The following is a 20,304-nucleotide window of genomic DNA, read 5'->3' as shown; positions in this document are numbered from 1 at the left end:
TCCAGTCACGTTTATTTCTGGCTGGCGTTCCATCCCGTCGGCTGCAAGAACGAGAACGTGTATTAGTAAAACGGTTCCGTCTGTGGGGGTTACCTGTTAGTGCTTCATCTAAGCGTTGCGTAAGGGCTTCGATACGTTGTTCCAGCGAATTTATCGTAGCACCATCTCCTCGATGTTGAATAGAGGAAATCTGTTCGCGGGGTGCCTCCAGAATCTTGTCAGCAACTTTTGCCTGGTCGTCCAGTGTTGCGGTTGGCATGGCAGCGATGATGGCACGAGTTGTGTTGGGCAGGGCTCGCAACCATAAGTTGGTCAGGATGTTGTCGGTACAACCTGCTCCTCCTAAGCGGCGCATCTCGGACAGCAAAACGCTGGGTTTCTGGTCTCCAAGGGACATGCCGGACAGCAAACTGCTCAGTCGCTGTGTTTCCGATGGTTGGAAATGAGCGATAACAGCTTCCTTTAGTGTTTCGTACTTGTTGCTGTTTTTTTCGTTTTGGCACTGCTTGATTACTGAATGCACGTATTTTGCTCGTGAACCAAGAGCGACGATCACTGTGTTGAACTTAAACTTGTCCAGTTTAATGCCGTTGACGTGAAAAGAGGCTTCGAGGCATATGAACCAGGTTTCAATATCCTCTTGGTCGAAGTCTGGAAAATTTATTTTGGCAATCACTGTAGCTTCACTTGCCTCACTTTTCACAATCAGCGCACCATTTTGTTCAACTTCGTTGTTGGTCGTCATTTTGTTTCGCACGCGGTCGACACTTGATGGTCAATGTTCGATTGTTGAACTTAAAAACGCGGCGAGCGAAATGCAAATAAAAAGCGGTCACTGTGAAATGATCACTCGCGATTGCTACGTTACGTTTCGGATAAACGTAATTTGATATTTGTTCAATCGGGGTCACCAGTTATGGGAATGTTCTAGCTGATTTCACTACTTTCGGGTGCACGTAATGAGTTGGCTTGTTGCTCGCTTGGTGGTCACTCGTAGAATAATTTTATTTCTAATATAAAATATAATTCTAATCCTATATCTAATGGTAGTAGTGCAATCGTTTGCTATTGTTAGTGTTAGTGAGTGAAAGAGTGCTACACGTTACGCGCGATGCGTTCTGTATGTGTTTGCTATGCGTAACGTGTCTTAAGAAGCGGTTACACGTTGTGTCACCACAACGGTCTGTTCGTAGACACTAAATATTTCTGGTGCCACATTGTTTTTGAAGAGATCTAGTGTTTTTTAACTGTTGTTTACCAACCGATTGACTGTTTTTTGTTTCCGTCGAATCCGGGAATGACCCTAATTGGATCCGGCATACGAAAATAGTCAGCACTGCGACTCGAGGTCGTTGGCTGTTGTTGTTGTTGGAAGCGTTGTAAACTATCGTTTTCCGTTTGGAGTGTGTTAACGCGTTCCTCTAACAAGCGCATAGATTCAATCAGTGCGTGTATATTTTGTTCCATTTTCACTGGTATTTTCTTGTCCTTAGTGAATTTCAAAGAACGAACTTTTGGGAAAGGTGTATATTTTGGCTTTCAACGATGAAAATTGTTTGTTGCCTACCACCTTTTTATTATAAGAGTGGGGGAACTTATGCTTTATAATGTAACTCACCTTTTTTCACGTGTCGGGAAATTAGGATTATCCGTTACCTGTCCTTTGCTTTGTCGTTCCTTTTTTTCCTCGGTCGCTCGTTGTCCACGGGTTGGGTCAGCGATTGTCTTTCCTTTTCTTTCTTGGTCACTCGATGTCCACGGGTTGGGTCAGCGATTGTTCTGCGTTGATTAGTTTACCCAGTAACGCTGGCTGGGGAGTCTTGCCGCTAGCTTTTGTTCGAATGTTCTCTTCCAATTCTAAATAGTTGAAACTAACCGTTCGTGCACTTGTTCTTACACTTAACGAAATAATGAAATTCACGCGATCGTCATGAGTCAACCACGGATCGGGCGATGGAGCAAAGTCCGGGCGATACACAGATTTATTTCCGTTTTTTCACTGCACTGTACTTGAACACTTGTCACTGAACGTGAATTGGGCCTAGCCGACTGCGCCAATTATGTTTACGATTGCCCGGAGTAAGTTTAAAAAAAATATTACTGGGGATCTTTATTTGCGAACTGCTAAACTAAGACTAAAGCTAACTTCTGGATTCGGTGCTATTTAGCTAGGCTGGTGTTTTCGGTGCTGCCAGGTTTGCCGGTAACGTTGTCATCCACGTTTATGATGATCATGTTGCCTCGGTCCGTCATACGTCACCACACCTGGTCGTGGGAACCTGCTTCCCGTGGAGCTCCCGTTGGAACCTGACTCCGCGCGTGGAGTAACATCAATGGCTCGCTTGCGACCGTTTTTTTACTCAGCACCTGTATCATAGCGCGTAGCGCATGTGTACTAGTGATGGGAATAGTTCCGAAAATTGAGGAACGGAACGAACCTGCCAGTCTGGAGAAAAAGAACGGAACGCGGAACGCAGGTTCAAGATGACCTGCATGATTACGCTTTTTTCAGTTGCTCACTTTATATATGGTTAACTTCAAAGTATTCTTTGAATATTTTGTATTATATTCTATGTGCAGTAATCACACACTTTCAATTAAAACAAAGCTTAATAATAGTTTACTGAATGTGTAAAACTATTCTTCTACTAAAATATATCCGCTTAACTTAAGTAGCCCGCTATACAGTTCCTTTTTCTTTAAAAGCTTAAGGAATTTTGTTTGTTTTTACTAAAATTAATCATTATTCCCTTTTTATAATTCTAAATAAAGAAGTAAATCAGAAATTTGTTGCAACGCGTATGAAATTTTGATGCAAAATCATAAAGCTTACAAGTTTAAACGGCTTTTTAAATTTCGTATGGATTAAATTACACTACACTGTATTAATTAATATTTCTTAATAGAAGCAGATAGCATTGAATAACATTGGTTTATTTAAAATACATAGACTGTTAAGTAGTTTCTGTAGAGTTGACATTACACTGTACGGTGAACTACCCGTGTGAAAGTGTCCGGTAGTGCACTTTAATTGTCCATAAGAATAGCGCTGTTTCACGGGGCGATAAACGGCGTTAGAGAAATTATTGCGGAAGGATAAACACACCTTCAATATTTAGTTGCACAAAGAAGATCTAAGGTAAAAATTCAAACGAGTTCATTGGAGATGCATGCGCAACGAAGCAGCTTAGCACCAGACGCATAGCAATTCATTGACTACCACAATCCAGTCAAAATAACGCACCTATACTGATAACATCCATATGGCAGAAGAGAAACATTTCATGTGTGTGTGTGTGTGTGTGTGTGTGTGTGTGTGTGTGTGTGTGTGTGTGTGTGTGTGTGTGTGTGTGTGTGTGTGTGTGTGTGTGTGTGTGTGTGTGTGTGTGTGTGTGTGTGTGTGTGTGTGTGTGTGTGTGTGTGTGTGTGTGTGTGTGTGTGTGTGTGTGTGTGTGTGTGTGTGTGTGTGTGTGTGTGTGTGTGTGTGTGTGTGTGTGTGTGTGTGTGTGTGTGTGTGTGTGTGTGTGTGTGTGTGTCCATACTAGAAAGAAGCAAAAGAGAACGCCGTTCTTTACCGGAACGAAAAGAACGCTGAGAGAAACAGGTTCAGATTTTACCTGCTTCCTTTGTACGTACCAAATCGGCCCATCGTACGAAAGAGAGCAGATGATCGTGCGTTCCAGACTGGATCGAAAAGAACGCTGAGAGAAACAGGTTTAAATTGAACCGGCAAACCGACTCATCAAAGAGAGTAGAATGTCGTCCGTTCTAGGCCGGATCGCAAAGAGCACTGAGAGCAACCGGCCCAGCACATATCGCCGAGAACGCTGAGAGCAGCCGGTTCAGATCGGCTCGATAAGATCGTTGATAACAGTCGGTTCAGGTCGGATCGCAAAGAACGGTGGGAGCAACAGGTTCAGTTTGAACCTGCTTGGGTTAAAAATAAGGATCGCGGTCCGGATGCTTGCATGCTGGAACGGATCGCACCTGGCAGGTTCGGAACGCAACGCGCATCACTAATGTGTACATATCTAGGGTAAATGTACCAATAGTGGTGCAATTTGTGGTGGTACAGATGTATTTTCATGGATTCAAAGTGTCAGAAAGGACAATTTCTGAATATTTTAACACACAACAGTTGGAATATGTTTTATCTTCGCAATCACAACCATTTTTACCATGAAACACATCAAATTTACGAAAAAAAACATATTTTTGTGATTGCTTCGTTGTACCTTTAATGGTGGTATGGTTCCTATAGTCGTCGCATTGTGTTCCTATAGTGGTGGTAAACAAGGATGCCTCAAAACAGTGTATAATATCAATATAACTTAATTTTGAAGCTGTTTTCGTGTGAATAGCAAGGATTACTGCGATAATAATGATTTCTTTCGTAATTTGATCGTAAAAAAATTATGAATTTGGTTGATGAAAATATTGACTAAAGTACTGCATCACACCTGTCGTCAACCTATACCCGGAAGAGTTTGCTTGATTTGAAGTCGATTTTTCAATCAGCCAAATAAGCGAATTTTGGCCTTTGTTTGGTAAATTACTTACAGAAAACTCATTTTTGTTGCTTATTTTAATGAAACCAGTACGACGTGTCAAAAATGTCGTCGAAAAAAATCTAAAATTACCTGTTTTTATTGATTTTAGGACTAGGACCACGATAGGAACATGCCTGTTTGGTGTACCTATAATGGCACTATCGTAAAAAACACTTAAAAATACGTAAATATGGTCAAAAGCCAATCAATTTGAATAAAACAATATCATTTGATAACAATTATGTTAAAAAACTTATAATTGCGTTGTTATGTGGTCATTTAGAACGTTAATAAAAATATGAGTATCGTTATGAAATCTTAAGAATTTTATAATAATAGATTTTTCGGTCACTAAGAAACGGAATGGCCCCATTTCATTTTTAAATCCTTTGTAAAAGGCTAGAGAACATTTCACACTATAGTATATAACTTAACTACTGTTAATTCACCGTATTAAACGCATTTAAGTGCAATACCACCACTATTGGTACTAGCACCACTATAGGTACGTTTTCCCTATACATTGCAATTCAATCGCGCAGCTTCATTTCAATGCGCACAACACTTGAACACTTCACTAAATTATAACACCAAGCGCCCAGAACTTAGGCTGACACACACGCGGCTACTCGCTGCGGATCCTTGAGCTGTACTGAGGATTGGTGTGGTAGCAAGAACGAGAGGACACAGAGGAAGTTTCGGTGCAGCAGTGCAAGCGAGACACCGATACAAACACGCCGTTGCGAGCAGATCAAACTAAGCGCACTGGCGGAAAGTAAACGCACATATTTACACATTTGTAACTGTGTTAGTGTCAAAAATGTGTAGTAACCAAAACGCGCTCTCGCATCCTTGTGTTTTACACCGTTTCCCCTTGCCTCTACATACCCCTCGCCTGTAAATCACGCTCTCGTTGTTTGTAGGGTATCTTTTTACTGTTTTTGCTATAATACCACACCAAATAACCTACACGCCATTTGAACTTGTTTTCGGGAAAAACCTTAATGCATTCGAATTCTGAAATATTAACAAAACGGAACCATTATGCAACATAGATGCATGTGAAAAAGAGTTGATATATTGATATTATATTCAAATTGCCCATGATACATTAAGAAAAACTTTAGAACAAGAAAAAATAAAAAGAACAATACTATCCAGTAGCCTACGAAATGAAAGGAACATAAGCGAAGAGATAAACGAAACAGTATATCTTAAGATAGAAAATAGACATAAATTAGAACCCGTCTATAGTGTGTAGGGATCGAGAGCAGCAAGGAAAATAAATATATACCAAAGATTCGAATAAGGCAAGTAACAATCATTTAATGATGATCAGATAATCAGATAAGAACATACAAATATAAGTTTATTAAGTAGAAACATGAAAACAGTTAAGATAGAATAGCGATTAACGAAAAGTATCGGCGCATTCAAAATAAAAATCAGGCTAATCGCGGAGAGAGTGAGATAGCGAGAGGCGATACATCAGTTCGTATGGAAGTGTCAAAATAGGAGGCTTTTCGAGGAGAGGAGGAGAATCGTCTGTCTTGTGATTGATCTTAGCAAGGATGGACGCGACTATTCGATTGGACGGAATAAAAGTTGTTATTAATAAAAAATATTTCGGAAATCACCACAATGGCGCAAGTCGGTACATCGAACGCTTCTGATGAAAACAATAAGAATGATCAGCGGACCGAGAAAATGCAGTCGATACGGAGACCGCCTGTACTTTCGCATCAAACGGTTCAAAGATGCATCATTGTTGCCGCGGCATTTCGAGATGGTTGGTGGTGGAATTGTTCGAAATTTGGTATGTACGTTCCTTGTTTTCTTTGCTTCTTGTGACGGAGTGGCAATTTCATTGTTTTAGTGTAGTTTTGAAAACGGATAGGTTTGTGTTTGATGGTAAAGAATTGTTAAATTTGCATGCTTGCTTATGGGGAGACGAAGCACGGCAAACAAAAGATTATTTTGACATTTGGAGATGATCGCACAGTTGTCATGTAATGGTCATAATCCGATCATCCAAATTGATCACTATGGTGAAACAAGAGTTCAAATCTTAAAAAAAGGTTAAAAAAAACAAAATCGTGTTCAATAACGAAATTTAAAATTATTGCCTTTCGAAAAATTGAAATTAAGCCTATGGGTAGGCTAAAATTGTACTAAAGAATTGATCGACGCCTCTGAATGGGATATTTGAGGTATGGCTAGAGTGCCTACTTGCTCACTCGAGAGCGACGTATGAACGCATCTATTTTTCAAAAATGTATCTATACAAACCATGGACGCCTCTAGGAGGGCTACAAGAAGTAATAATAAATTAATTTAAAAATATTAAAGAGTAAACCAGGATAACTATTTACAAAATCAAATAAAATGTTCAAATTCAATGACTCCTCTGGCAGGCCTATACTTTCAATACAGAACAAAACCATGGACGCCTCTTGGAAGGATACATGTAGAAATAATAAAAAAATAATAATTCAAACAAAATTAATACTGTAAAATGAACCAGAAGAAATAATTTCAACAAGAAAAATATGATAAAATACAATGACGCCTCTGGGAGGGCTATACTTGTAATAAAGAACAAAACCACGGACGCCTCTGGGATGGTTACATGAAATGAGAATTAGTTATACAATGACGCCTTTGGGAGGGCTACAATTGTTATAACAAATTCAATCATGGACGCCTCTGGGAGGGCTACATGTAGTAATACTTAATAAAAAAGAAACAATATTAAGAATGAAAATTTTACAATAATAAATAACTAAAAAAATGTTGAAAGACAATGACGCCTCTGAGAGGGCGCTACTTGCAATTAAGAACAAAACCATGGACGCCTCTGGGAGGGCTACATGAATTAAAAAAAATAGTTGTACAATGACGCCTCTGGGAGGGCTATACTTGTTATAACGAACTACATCATGGACGCCTCTGGGAGGGCTACATTTAGTAATACTTAATTTAAAAAAGATAGAGAAACAATATTAAGAATGAAAATTTTACAAGAATAAATAACTCAAAAAATGGTAAAAGACAACGACGCCTCTGAGAAGGCTCCACTTGCAATAAAGAACAAAACCATGGACGCCTCTGGGAGGGCTACATGAAGTAAAAAAAAATAGTTATACAATGACGGCTCTGGAAGGGCTATACTTGTTACAACAAATTCAATCATGGACGCCTCTGGGAGGGCTACATGTAGTAATACTGAAAGAAAAAATGAAAGAAACAATATTAAGACTAAAAAATTAACATGAATAAATAATCCAAAAATGATAAAAGACAATGACGCCTCTGAGAGGGCTCTACTTGCAATAAATAACAAGACCATAGACGGCTCTAGGATGGTTACATGAAGTGAGAATTAGTTATACAATGACGCCTCTGGGAGGGCTATACTTGTTATAACAAAATAAATCATCGGCGCCTCTGGGAGCGCTACATATAGAAATAAAAAAATGAAATCAACATTATTGATATTGAAAGATGGACCAGGATTAATAAATTAAAAAATTTATAATGACGCCTCTGGGAGGGTTACTTGCAATAATAATTCAAGAATTAGATGTATGAGTAGCGAAACAAATGAACATATTAGAAGTTGTGGCTTAATATAAATCAAAAAGTACTATGAACTCCTCTAGGAGGGCTACATGAGGAGATTGCTCAATTTTTACATTATATTCATCTGAGTTTGCTTGAATATTACATTTCATACATTGAACTAAAACATGGACTAGGAGGACTGGAGGAGAAACTTCTAGAGCTACTGAATTTAACGTACAAACACGATACATAAAGTGGATATGGGTTCGTCCATTGAAGTTTTATAAATGCGATCCATAGTAGTTATCGTGGCTTTGCACGAGATGGTTTACTTTAGACATCTTTTATGGGTAGGAATATAGTTGGAATTGGACTGAAATAATTCTATATTTAGCCGTAAATTGGTCGTATATTGAATATATTACTACGATCGAGTTCATGAAAAATTATATATTTTGAGCTGATATTTTGAAAAGCAAGCATCTTTCATTTAACCTGGAATCCAAACGGGATGGATTTCATGCAATGTTACCCAGTTGATGGTCAATAACAAAAAAAAAAACTTAATAATGTGTGAAATTATTTTTTAGTCTATTTATCCTTGAATTGTCATCGAAAATAATTGCAGTATTTTAATTAATATTGAGAATAGTTAACGCAAAGAAAAATGTTTAATATCCAGAGGTCGGTAACTACTAATAAGGTCTTTACAGAATCGCTTACTGACAAAACCGTGGACAAATTAAGAATATACAGTTTTGAAATCATTTCTAAATTAGAATAAGATGTACTGGAATTGAAAGAGCTGTGAAAAAAACTATAGAGATTAGACAAATTGAAGAGATCCCGAGCTAGTTAGAGTCGCTATTGTATTCACCTTACCGGTGCAGAAATGGTCTAAATGGTTGTTTCAGCCAGATAATCACAATAAGACTCTGGAGATAAAATTAACTAAATTAATTGAGAGAAGAAAAGAATAATCTACAAGGGATTCGTAGTTTTCGCTTACAACAAAGCTAATAGATATAAAGGGGCTGCTTAATAACTGTCTGTTCTTCAGTCCTATGGTGAAACATATTGGAATATCAATCAAAATTTCCTAAAATAATGTGCAAGTAGACGCTATCTAAGAAGTAGTTCTTCTATTTTTTTGTGTTTATATACCAGATTATAAACATCATACAATGTACAAAGAAGGACGTGAATTCTGGTTTAACTAGGGTATATGATGGAACGTGGCGTATATAATTTATTTTTCTTAAATGTTTAAATGCAATGGCACTTTAAATGGAGCAATACAGAAATAAGAATAACACTAGTAAAGCACTTAACAAACGAGGTTGCTTTAGATAAAATTGTTGATGACTGAAATACTTTACAGAGAGAGCCATAGATTGGCGAACTAGAACTAATTTAGAGAAAATTTACATATAATAAATTACCGAGTTTAAACTGTACCTGAGCCTTCAAGTAATGGGTAGGATAATGATTTAGAGTATCAACAGATGTGAATTAGTTTTATTCAAAATATTTTGAGTGTAGTATGCCATAACCCGACGTCAGCCAATGAACAACAAAATTGTTTAAATACAAAGAGGACAGGGAATCCCATCACGAATGGAAACAAAACTAGTATCTTTTTTCCACAACAACTTCGTAGTAAAAATAAATTTTATTTATTTTATTTTATTTTATTTTATTAATTGCTCGGCCACGTTGGGTTACAGCAATAGTGCTTACTGACTATAGCATACAATTATTCGCGGAGGAGTTGGAAGGAGTATCAATCGTATTAAGCAATATGCCAGCAACGAAAGAAGCCTGAGCGACCGAGAGGCGGTGCTCCAACTTGGCAAGGCCTAATAGAGTGCATCTATCGTAATACGAAGGAAGCGGAATAGAGTGATGACCCAGCGACCTACGAAATACGACCCTCGTAAAACGTCTCTGGATACTCTCAATCCTTTGGAGCAGAGATAATTGGACAGGAGACCAGATGACACAGGCATCTGGCATTATTCTAGTACGGAACGGACCCAACAACAATAAAGGGACTTGAGACAAAAAAGATCACGAATTTCAGTGGACATGCGACAAATATAACCAAGACTTTTGTTGGCCTTGTTGATGACATAGTCCGTGTGCTCTTTGAAAGAGAGACTCGGGTCAAAGAAGACGCCAAGATCCTTAGACAAGGACACACGGGGAAAAGGGACATCACAGACACTATAAGCATGAGTTATACTTGTAGAGGATCGGAAGAAAGACAAGAAAGAACATTTTTCAGGACACAGGACTAAACCGTTAGAAGCACACTATGTAGAGAATTTACAGAGCCAGGATTGAAGAACTAGACAATCACATGATTACAAGCGGAATGGTTACAGCTAACAGACATCAAAAAACCACATTTTTATTATAACGTATCAATAAAAAAAACTACAGTTATATTGTATATTGCAGATATTAAAAATCTACTCCGATGACAATAGCAGAAGAATGAAAAATCGATAAGAACAGCGAGTTACAACGGCAATTGAAAATTTACTGCAATACATAGAATCAGGAAGAACAGATCAAAACAGAGGAAACCAGGAACCAAAATAACGTTAACAGAATAATTTATTAGAAAATTCTTATTTATTATTCACGTAACCTTTCTTTTCAGTAAGGACAGCCAACTAAAGTTTGGGAAAGTTGACACCGACATCACGTCTTCACGATGGAAGGATAGCAACAACATTTTACTATGAAGACATAATTGAGCAATGCGGGGGATACAGCACAAGGATTATGAATTCAAAAATAAGACTCATGGATATACAACAAGTTAGAGATTTTCAAGAATTCAAGGAAATATGCCATGACTATTATACGGCTGCTAGCAAAATCAGCGCCATATTCGGGAAAACGAAATCAGGGTTGATGCAAATGGCGAACATTATTACTGATTTTATCATCTATTACAAAACCAAAAATCACGAAAATAACAAAAAAACTTTAGGCAAATTGAGGAAACAGAATTTTTATTATAGGAAAATAAGGAAATAGGAGCAGAGAGTAGTATTTTTATTCTATATATCATATAATCTTGGCCGGTCTCATGGTACAGTCGTCAACTCGTACGACTTAACAACATGCCCGTCATGGGTAAAAGCCCCAAATAGACCGTGCCGCCATACGTAGGACTGACTATCCTGCTATGGGGGGACATCAATAAGTCACTGAAACCCAACCCCACAAGTGTGTTGGCAGGCCTTGACCGGCATCGGTTGTTGAGCCAAAGAAGAATATCATATAATCTCTACGAGATTACTACTCATAAAAACCAGTGGTCATAGAATCATAAACAAAATCAAAGTTATCGCAAGATATACGTAGTCTAAATAGCAAAGTAGATTAAACTTAAGTAAGAGATTAAACTGAAGAATAATATTCTACAAACCCATAGTCGGAAACTACAACTACTAAACCATAAAGAGTAGGCGAGGAGAAGGATGTAGGGATCGAGAGCAGCAAGGAAAATAAATATATACCATAGATTCGAATAAGGCAAGTAACAATCATTTAATGATGATCAGATAATCAGATAAGAACATACAAATATAAGTTTATTAAGTAGAAACATGAAAACAGTTAAGATAGAATAGCGATTAACGAAAAGTATCGGCGCATTCAAAATAAAAATCAGGCTAATCGCGGAGAGAGTGAGATAGCGAGAGGCGATACATCAGTTCGTATGGAAGTGTCAAAATAGGAGGCTTTTCGAGGAGAGGAGGAGAATCGTCAGTCTTGTGATTGATCTTAGCAAGGATGGACGCGACTATTCGATTGGACGGAATAAAAAGTTGTTATTAATAAAAAATATTTCGGAAATCACCACATAGTGGACCCTAAATAGTAACAAAAATAAATCAAGCTAACGGTAAAATTAGCAAAGAACGAGTAGTAGACATATCTAGACTAGTTAAGAGTTAAAAAACCTATAAAATAAACATAACAATATAATGTACTCATACACTTAAGAATAAATTTCAGAAGCAAGGAAAGGTATCTGAAGCCAAATTTTCAAAATCATAAATTTGTCTTTAAGGGGGTGAGGTGTGACGAACACTCCACACCGTCTAGACAGTCCTAGCTTCGATACACACACGCACTGCCCAGTAACGCAATAGCTAACGCCAAAACGGACTGCGGCTGCAGTGTGCAATGAGAGGCGCGTGTCCGCGACTTTAGCGAATGGTTCCCACATTTTGCCACCTTACAAAATAACAGGGAACCGATGACAATTTCGGTTCCCACAACAAAATGCAACTTTGGCAAAACGGCTTCTGGTATCTCGCCTGATTTGAAACTAATGAAACTAATAAATAGTGATGAATGAATAAACAAACAAACAGGTTCTGTTCAGTGTTAACTATTCATAGTATCATAAAGATGTTTCGAAGATGTCACAATGGTGATGCCAATTCAATAGTTTTGTTTTCTCTCAGGTAGCGGTAATCAAAAATTCATAGACTTTGTAGCCGAAGCGGGTAAAAATCGCATCTGACTGTAACAGTTTTGGGGTTTCCGCACGCACACACGCAAGCACGCATGCACGCGCGTACACCATCACGCGCGCACGGGAGCACGCACCCACGAAAGCGCGAGTGATCGAAACAACGCAGAATCATAGATACAGTTATCAAAACTGTTCAACGGTATCAGTCCCAAACCAATAAAAGCATCGTCATCCGGTCGATCGAGCGTCCGTACCTGATTCTGCATCCCTTCAACGGTATCAATCCTAAACCAACATAGCATCGTCATCCGGCAGATCGAGCGTCCGTACCTGATTCTGCATCCCTTCAACGGTATCAATCCTAAACCAACATAGCATCGTCATCCGGCAGATCGAGCGTCCGTACCTGATTCTGCATCCCTTCAACGGTATCAACCCTAAACCAACACAAGATCGTCATGCAGACGATCACCGTTATCTACGTCTTTTCTCTATATCCTTCCTTTCATCACCCGATCCCTTTGGAACACGAAACTTATATTTAAATCTGAATAAAGCAAAAGGACGGCACTCTCAGCCCAACCACCTTAGAAGAAGGAAGCTTTCGTTTCTCTTAACTTCTCTACAATCCGAAGTGATAGTTTCGCTAACTCGCGCAAGCGAGCACGCACCCCCAACCGCACGATCGATTACCGCTAGCTTATCGGAAGAATTGCTGGCCTTACTATCTCGTAGCGCATCCTCATCCAACGCACCAGGCGGGGTGGGGGATCGCGACAAGATAGAGTGGACGGCCACTTTCCCCGCGCTGTGTGTGTGTGTGTGTGTGTGTGTGTGTGTGTGTGTGTGTGTGTGTGTGTGTGTGTGTGTGTGTGTGTGTGTGTGTGTGTGTGTGTGTGTGTGTGTGTGTGTGTGTGTGTCGAGACCCGAAAACTCGAGAAAGATATCGGCACATTTAAAAAAATGTTGCAACAATACACTGTGCTACATGATGCTTAGAAGGTCGTTGAAGCATCAAACATGTTCAAATAAATAAAAAAATAGATTAATGTTAGACGTTCTCCTACGCTTGTTTTAAATAGGCTTCTTCACAATCGATTGGCACGGGCATCGAATGGTCTCATCAGCAGCGGCACGAAATAAAATAAACCATCAATACACCGATAACACTTGAAATCCCAAACCAGCTTCTCCTGCATCGTCTCAAGGTCACACACAAATTAATAAATGCTAACACCCACCAATTACAATACACAACCGCAATGCACATATATGATTCAACGCATACACCACAACACCCAATCAGCTGGCGGCAGAAAGCACGGGCTGAAGCACAAGGTCAAGGTAAAGCAAGGCAGGGTTTTGTAATATTTGGTAATATTTTTGAATTTTTTGACCGTTTTTTTTGCTCCGCCGCCATAAATAGTTCGTCCATTTCACCAACAGTAGGCGCTAAACCTGCGCAAGCCTGCGCAGGAATCGCTGAAGTCCCGCGCGGAAACGGAAATTTCCTGCGCAAGAAACTGCTCGAATTTGCGCAGCAGGTAATATCCCCGCTGCGCAATTTCGAGCAGTTTCCAGCGCTGGAAATGTACCAAATTCTGCGCTGGCTAGCGCAGACCCGCTGCGCAAATTCGAGCAGTTTCCAGCGCTGGAAATGTACCAAATTCTGCGCTGGCCAGCGCAGACCCGCTGCGCAAATTCGAGCAGTTTCCAGCGCTGGAAATGTACCAAATTCTGCGCTGGCCAGCGCAGATTTTGGCTGGTCTCCCGCGCTGGACTTCAGCGATTCCTGCGCTGGGTCGAGCAAGTTTAGCGCCATCTGTTGGCGAAATGGACGAACTATTTATGGCGGCGGAGCAAAAAAAAAACGGTCAAAAAATTTAAAAATATTGGCGCCCATTTTCTTGTCCGCTTCTTCTCCCTCCCTCGCCCTGCCTTGCCTTACTTGCGCTTCTGCCCGTGCCTTCCGCCACCAGCTGATTGGCTGTTGCGGTGTATGCGTTGATACTCATATGTGCATTGCGGTTGTGTATTGTTATTGGTGGGTTAATAAATGCTAACATTAATTTGTGTATGACCTTTGAGGCGCTGTGGGAGAAGCTGGATTGGGATTCAAAGTGTTATCGGTGTATTGATGGTTTATTTTATTTCGTGCCGCTGCTGATGAGACCATTCGATGCCCCTGCCAACTGAGGGTGAAGAAGCCTATTTAAAACAAGCGTAGGAGAACGTCTAACACTAATCTAATATTTTTTTAATTTGAACATGTTTGATGCTTCAACGACCTTCTAAGCATCATGTAGCACAATGTATAGTGGCTATAAATTTTTTTTTAATGTGCCGAAATCTGTCTCGAGTTTTTGGGTCTCGTTACAAACACACACACAGCGCGGGGAAAGTGACCGTTCACTCTATCATATCGCGATCCCCCACCCCGCCCGGCGCTAGGGATGAGGATGCGCTACAAGAAACCTGAACCAGCCGTTCTACCGAGAAGGTAGCCGTAATCGATCATGCGTGGAGGGGGGGGGTGGCCTAGGGGGGGGGGGGGGGTGCGTGCTTGCGCGACTTCGGGGGTGCGTGCTCGCGAGCGTGCTTTCGTGGGTGCGTGCTGGCGTGCGCGCTTTCATGCTCGCGGGCGCGCGTACGTGCGTGTGTGTGCGTGCGTGCGTGCTGGCGTACGCGCGTTCATGCATGTGCGCGCGCGCGTATGTGTGTGTGTGTGTTATGTGTGTGCGAGTTTGCGCGCGCGTATTTGTGTGTGAGTTTGCGCGCGCGTGTTTGTGTGTGAGTTTGCGCGCGCGTGTTTGTGTGTTTGTGTGCGTGCGTTTGGAAACCTCAAAACTATTTGATTCTGATGCGTACATTTTCATCCGCTGCGGCTACAAAGTCCATGCATTTTCGATCTCGCTACCTGAGAGACAACACAACCATTGGCATTGGCATCTTTGCGATCGGCTCTGCTGTTGGGGGTATTAAAAAGACACACGATCTAAGCAAACGTGAGTGTGATATGTCGCACATTTCTTTCTAATTCAGCTAGCGGACGCAAGTGGAAACAACATTTTTAATTGAATCAATACAAAAGAGGATTCTGGATTTGTTTATTACGGTGCGCGTATGGTGCTGCACCTGTCCGTCCAGAATCTGGTGGCTTGTTGGTTTGTAGTCGTTATCATGACGCCGATTGACCGGCAATGCCTTGGAATGAGTTCGGATCGGTAGGTTCATGTTTTGGTCGAGTGCATTCCGTGCATTTGTCGCGTCACAGCGGTAGCCCGGCAGCAACAAAGTCAAGACAAACTCTTCCCCAGGTGTGAACTGCTACGCTAAGTTCTTCTTCTTATTATTATTATTATTGTTGGGGTAATAGCCTATGCGATCATGCCGGCCATTTCAGGACTTGAATACCACGTAGCCGGATAGTAAGCCTTTGCTACGGCGGACGGTTCATACGCGGTTAGAACCCATGACGGGCATGCTGTTAAGATGTGCGGAATGATGGCGGTGCCGCGGGACCGCTCCTATCCAGCGGGCAACTTGCATACTGCCACACTGTCTCCTGCTCGATGCATACGCTGCAGGCAGGGGGAAGGATGCACCTCCACGATAGAAAAAAACACCGTCATGAACCAGCGGTGGATCTAACGGTAGGCGGACTAGGCGGTCGCCGAAGATTTCTAGTCTGTAGTATGTCGTATGTCTACAAGTGGACAGAGTATTAGCGACAAGGGCCCCCGGAAAGATGGTCGTTGGTGCCCCGTGGCTAGAGAAGTATAATGTTCAATCCATCCATCCCCCCTCCATCCGCCTGCAATTTAAGTATAATGTTCAATTTATCTCCCAACAGCTGTGTGCCCCCTCCTCCCGGTCATCAGTTACCATTTACAGGGGCCTCAATTCGTCTTTCCTCCTTTCATGAACACCTTTCTTTCTTTGACCTATGGATCATAACATTCCGGAAGAGCATACATTCGGCGACAGTTTTGCATACACACGCACACTCACAACCATGCGCAGGATGCTTAGCATATCTATGTAATCGGGTAACAGTTTTTGCAACAGGCGAAAGCAAAATCTTAGTGTTATGCTTACTGCTTAACACGTTCAACACGATGGCAGGCCCCAGGGACTCCCAGTGAACTTTCCAGTATACCGGTTCCACAATCAGCTTGCGTTCTAGATGCCGGCGGAACGGTAAGCTCATGAAAATCAGCGCCGGACTGAACGTGTTAATGCGGATTAGGATTCTGCGCGTTGCACAGCAAACCCTCCTGCGTAAACTAGCGATTCCTTAGTCATTTTTATATTGCAGTGTTTGAACTCATTGCGATTTTTTGGTTTGATTTGTGAAAATGCAACTTCATCGCCGCAATGTTTGTTAACGGCATTTTTAGGCGCCACAACAGCTCGCGAGCATTGACCACACGCGAGAAAGAGATGGCGCTATGGAGGGAAAAAGCACGGACGACGGCTGACAGCGATTTGCCGTCTGATGCACCAACACATCCAAACCTTCGGCAGCCCGCTCAGGCGAGGGGTACGAGGCGGAGCCAGGGACGGGTAGCTCGACGAGCTGCTTGACAAATTTGCTGTTGGAGAGAAAAGGAAGGCATGATAAAATTCTCAGAACGCCATAACGGCTTCCGTCGCTTTGCGCAGCGGGTCACATTATAAGTCTCTAAAAATAAAGAAAAAAAAATTGTTACGCACTCATCAAACCACTTTTCATAGTTTTTTTTTATTTATTTTGGTTGCTATTGCACTATTTTAATACTTTTTTTAGCAATACGTGTGTATTCATAGTCCATTTTTCAAGCCTAATCATTACTTTTAACGTCCCGTGCCTATTTCGGTCATAATTCGCCTATTTCTGTAAAATAGTCAGATGACGACTTAAAACTTAAAATGGGCTCATGGAACGTACGCACTCTTAGCGAAGCCGGAGCCTTGAAAAAACTTGATGATGCCCTAGCCACACTGAGCATGGACCTCGTAGCTCTACAATAGATTCGGTGGCTAGGGAACGGTGTGCAGAACAGGCGTGGTAAGCATTGCTACGACATATACTACAGCTGCCACGACCGCCACCGCGTGCTCGGAACGGGTTTCGCCGTAGGTCCCCGGTTGAAACCCGCAATCATGGATTTCAAGGCTATAATCGATAGGCTATGCACCCTGCGCATGCGAGGCAAATTCTTTAATCTAAGCCTCATAAACGTTCACGCCCCTACCGAAGATAAAGAGGAAGAGGAGAAGGACCTGTTTTACGGCCGCCTCGCTAGAACCATAGATGCGTGCTCCAGGCATGATCTCATAATCATCCTGGGGGACTTCAACGCAAAAGTCTGTAGGGAGCCAATGTACCGCCAATACACTGGCTGTCACAGTCTGCATGAGCACAGTAATGATAATGGTAGTAGATTGGTCCAGTTCGCCGCAGCGAACAATCTGGTTGTTGGAAGTACCAAATTTGCGCGCAAGAAAATCCACAAGATTACATGGGCGCACCCGCGTGGAGAATCCTTCAACCAGATCGACCACGTGTTAATAAGCCGCCGACGACAGTCGAGCCTGTTAAATGTCAGAACATATCGAGGAGCCAATATCGATTCCGATCACTACTTGGTTGGCTTAGTGATACGTTGTAGAATCGCCCGCCCCCACGCCAATGGGGACGGAGAAAACACGCAGCCTCGGCTCAACACGGACTCTCTAAGGGACATTACTGTCCAACAGGAATTCAAAGCCGCTTTAGACGAGTCTCTACTACCAGAAAACAGTTATGAAACTACGAGCGAGAGGTGGAACGCTCTAAAAACAAAAATAATAAACTGTGCAAGAAATATACTCCCACCACGTCGTGGCAACACCAAATCTGGCTGGTTCGACGATGAATGCAGACAAGTGACTGAACGTAAGAATACTGCATACCGAGCAATGCAGCAACGGCATAGAACGCGGGCATGCGCAGAGGAATACTCACGGCTCAGACGCGAAGAGAAACGAGTTCACCACTCCAAGAAACATGCTTTGGAAGAGCAAAACATGCGGGAACTCGAGCAAGCCAGAGAGGCGTACGGACCGACACAAAAGTTTTACCAAGCGATAGCAGGTCACCGAAACAACATTGTACCTAAGGTATCCTGCTGTCGCAACAAGGATGGAGATCTGGTCAGTAACCAGCCAGAGGTCCTCTCGCGGTGGGCTCAGTACTTTGATGAATTACTCAACGACCAGCTAAACTAACAGCTAGAAGCGCCACTATCAGATAATGTCATGCTACTGCCACCTAGCATAGAAGAAACACGAAAGGCTATCCGTCGGGTGAAAAATAACAAGGCACGCGGAACCGACGGAATTGCAGCCGAACTGGTCAAGAATGGAGGTGCACGACTAGAAAACGAGATTCATCAAATTGTTACTGAGGTGTGGGATAGCGAATCGATGCCTTGTGATTGGAATCTCGGCATCATCTACCCCATATACAAGAAGGGAGATAGGTTGGACTGCAACAACTACAGGGGTATTACGGTGTTGAATACCGCCTATAAAATATTCTCCCTGATCCTTCAGGATCGCCTTGTCCCGCACGTCGAAGAGATAGTCGGAAACTATCAAAGAGGATTCCGAAACGAAAAATCAACCACTGATCAGATCTTCACCATGCGGCAGATCTTGGAAAAGATGGCTGAATACAGAAACGACACATACCATCTCTTCATAGACTTTAAAGCAGCGTATGATAGCATAGCCAGGGTAAAACTATACGACGCTATGAGCTCATTTGGAATCCCGGCCAAACTGATAAGGCTAGTTAGAATGACTATGACCAACGTCACATGCCAGGTGAGGGTGGATGGAAAACTCTCAGGACCTTTTGCTACCACCAAAGGTCTGCGCCAGGGAGACGGGCTTGCCTGTCCTCTATTCAACCTGGCACTAGAGAGGGCCACCCGCGACTCGAGGGTGGAGACTACGGGAACCATCTTCTATAAGTCAACCCAGATCCTGGCATACGCTGATGATATAGACATCATTGGTCTGCGGCTCTCCTATTTAGCAGAAGCCTGCCAAGGGATCGAGCAGGCGGCAGAGAACCTCGGATTGCAGATAAACGAGGTAAAGACCAAACTGATGGTGGCAACATCAGCGGACCTACCAATAAATAATCCGAATCTACGTAGGCGTGATGTACAGATAGGTGAACGCACGTTTGAAGTCGTCCCAGAATTCACCTATCTTGGGTCAAAGGTCAGCAACGACAATAGCATGGAAGCTGAGTTGCGCTCAAGGATGCTGGCTGCCAACCGGTCATTCTACAGCCTCAAAAAGCAGTTCACCTCAAAGAACCTGTCGTGACGGACGAAGCTGGGACTATATAGTACCTATATAGTACCAGTACTCACATACGCCTCTGAGACATGGACACTGTCCAAATCTGACGAAACCCTCTTAGCCGCGTTCGAGAGGAAGATGCTCAGAAGGATACTTGGCCCCGTATGTGTGGAAGGACAATGGAGGAGCCGCTATAATGACGAGCTATACGAGATGTACGGCGACCTCACTGTCGTACAACGTATCAAGCTCGCCAGGCTCCGGTGGGCTGGCCATGTTGTACGCATAGAAACGGACGACCCAGCCCGTAAAGTCTTTTTAGGCCGTCCACAAGGACAGAGGAGG

Source organism: Anopheles merus, unplaced genomic scaffold (genome assembly GCF_017562075.2).
Source record: "Anopheles merus strain MAF unplaced genomic scaffold, AmerM5.1 LNR4000021, whole genome shotgun sequence".
Lineage (NCBI taxonomy): Eukaryota > Metazoa > Arthropoda > Insecta > Diptera > Culicidae > Anopheles > Anopheles merus.
Note: the sequence above shows the minus strand (reverse complement) of the source record.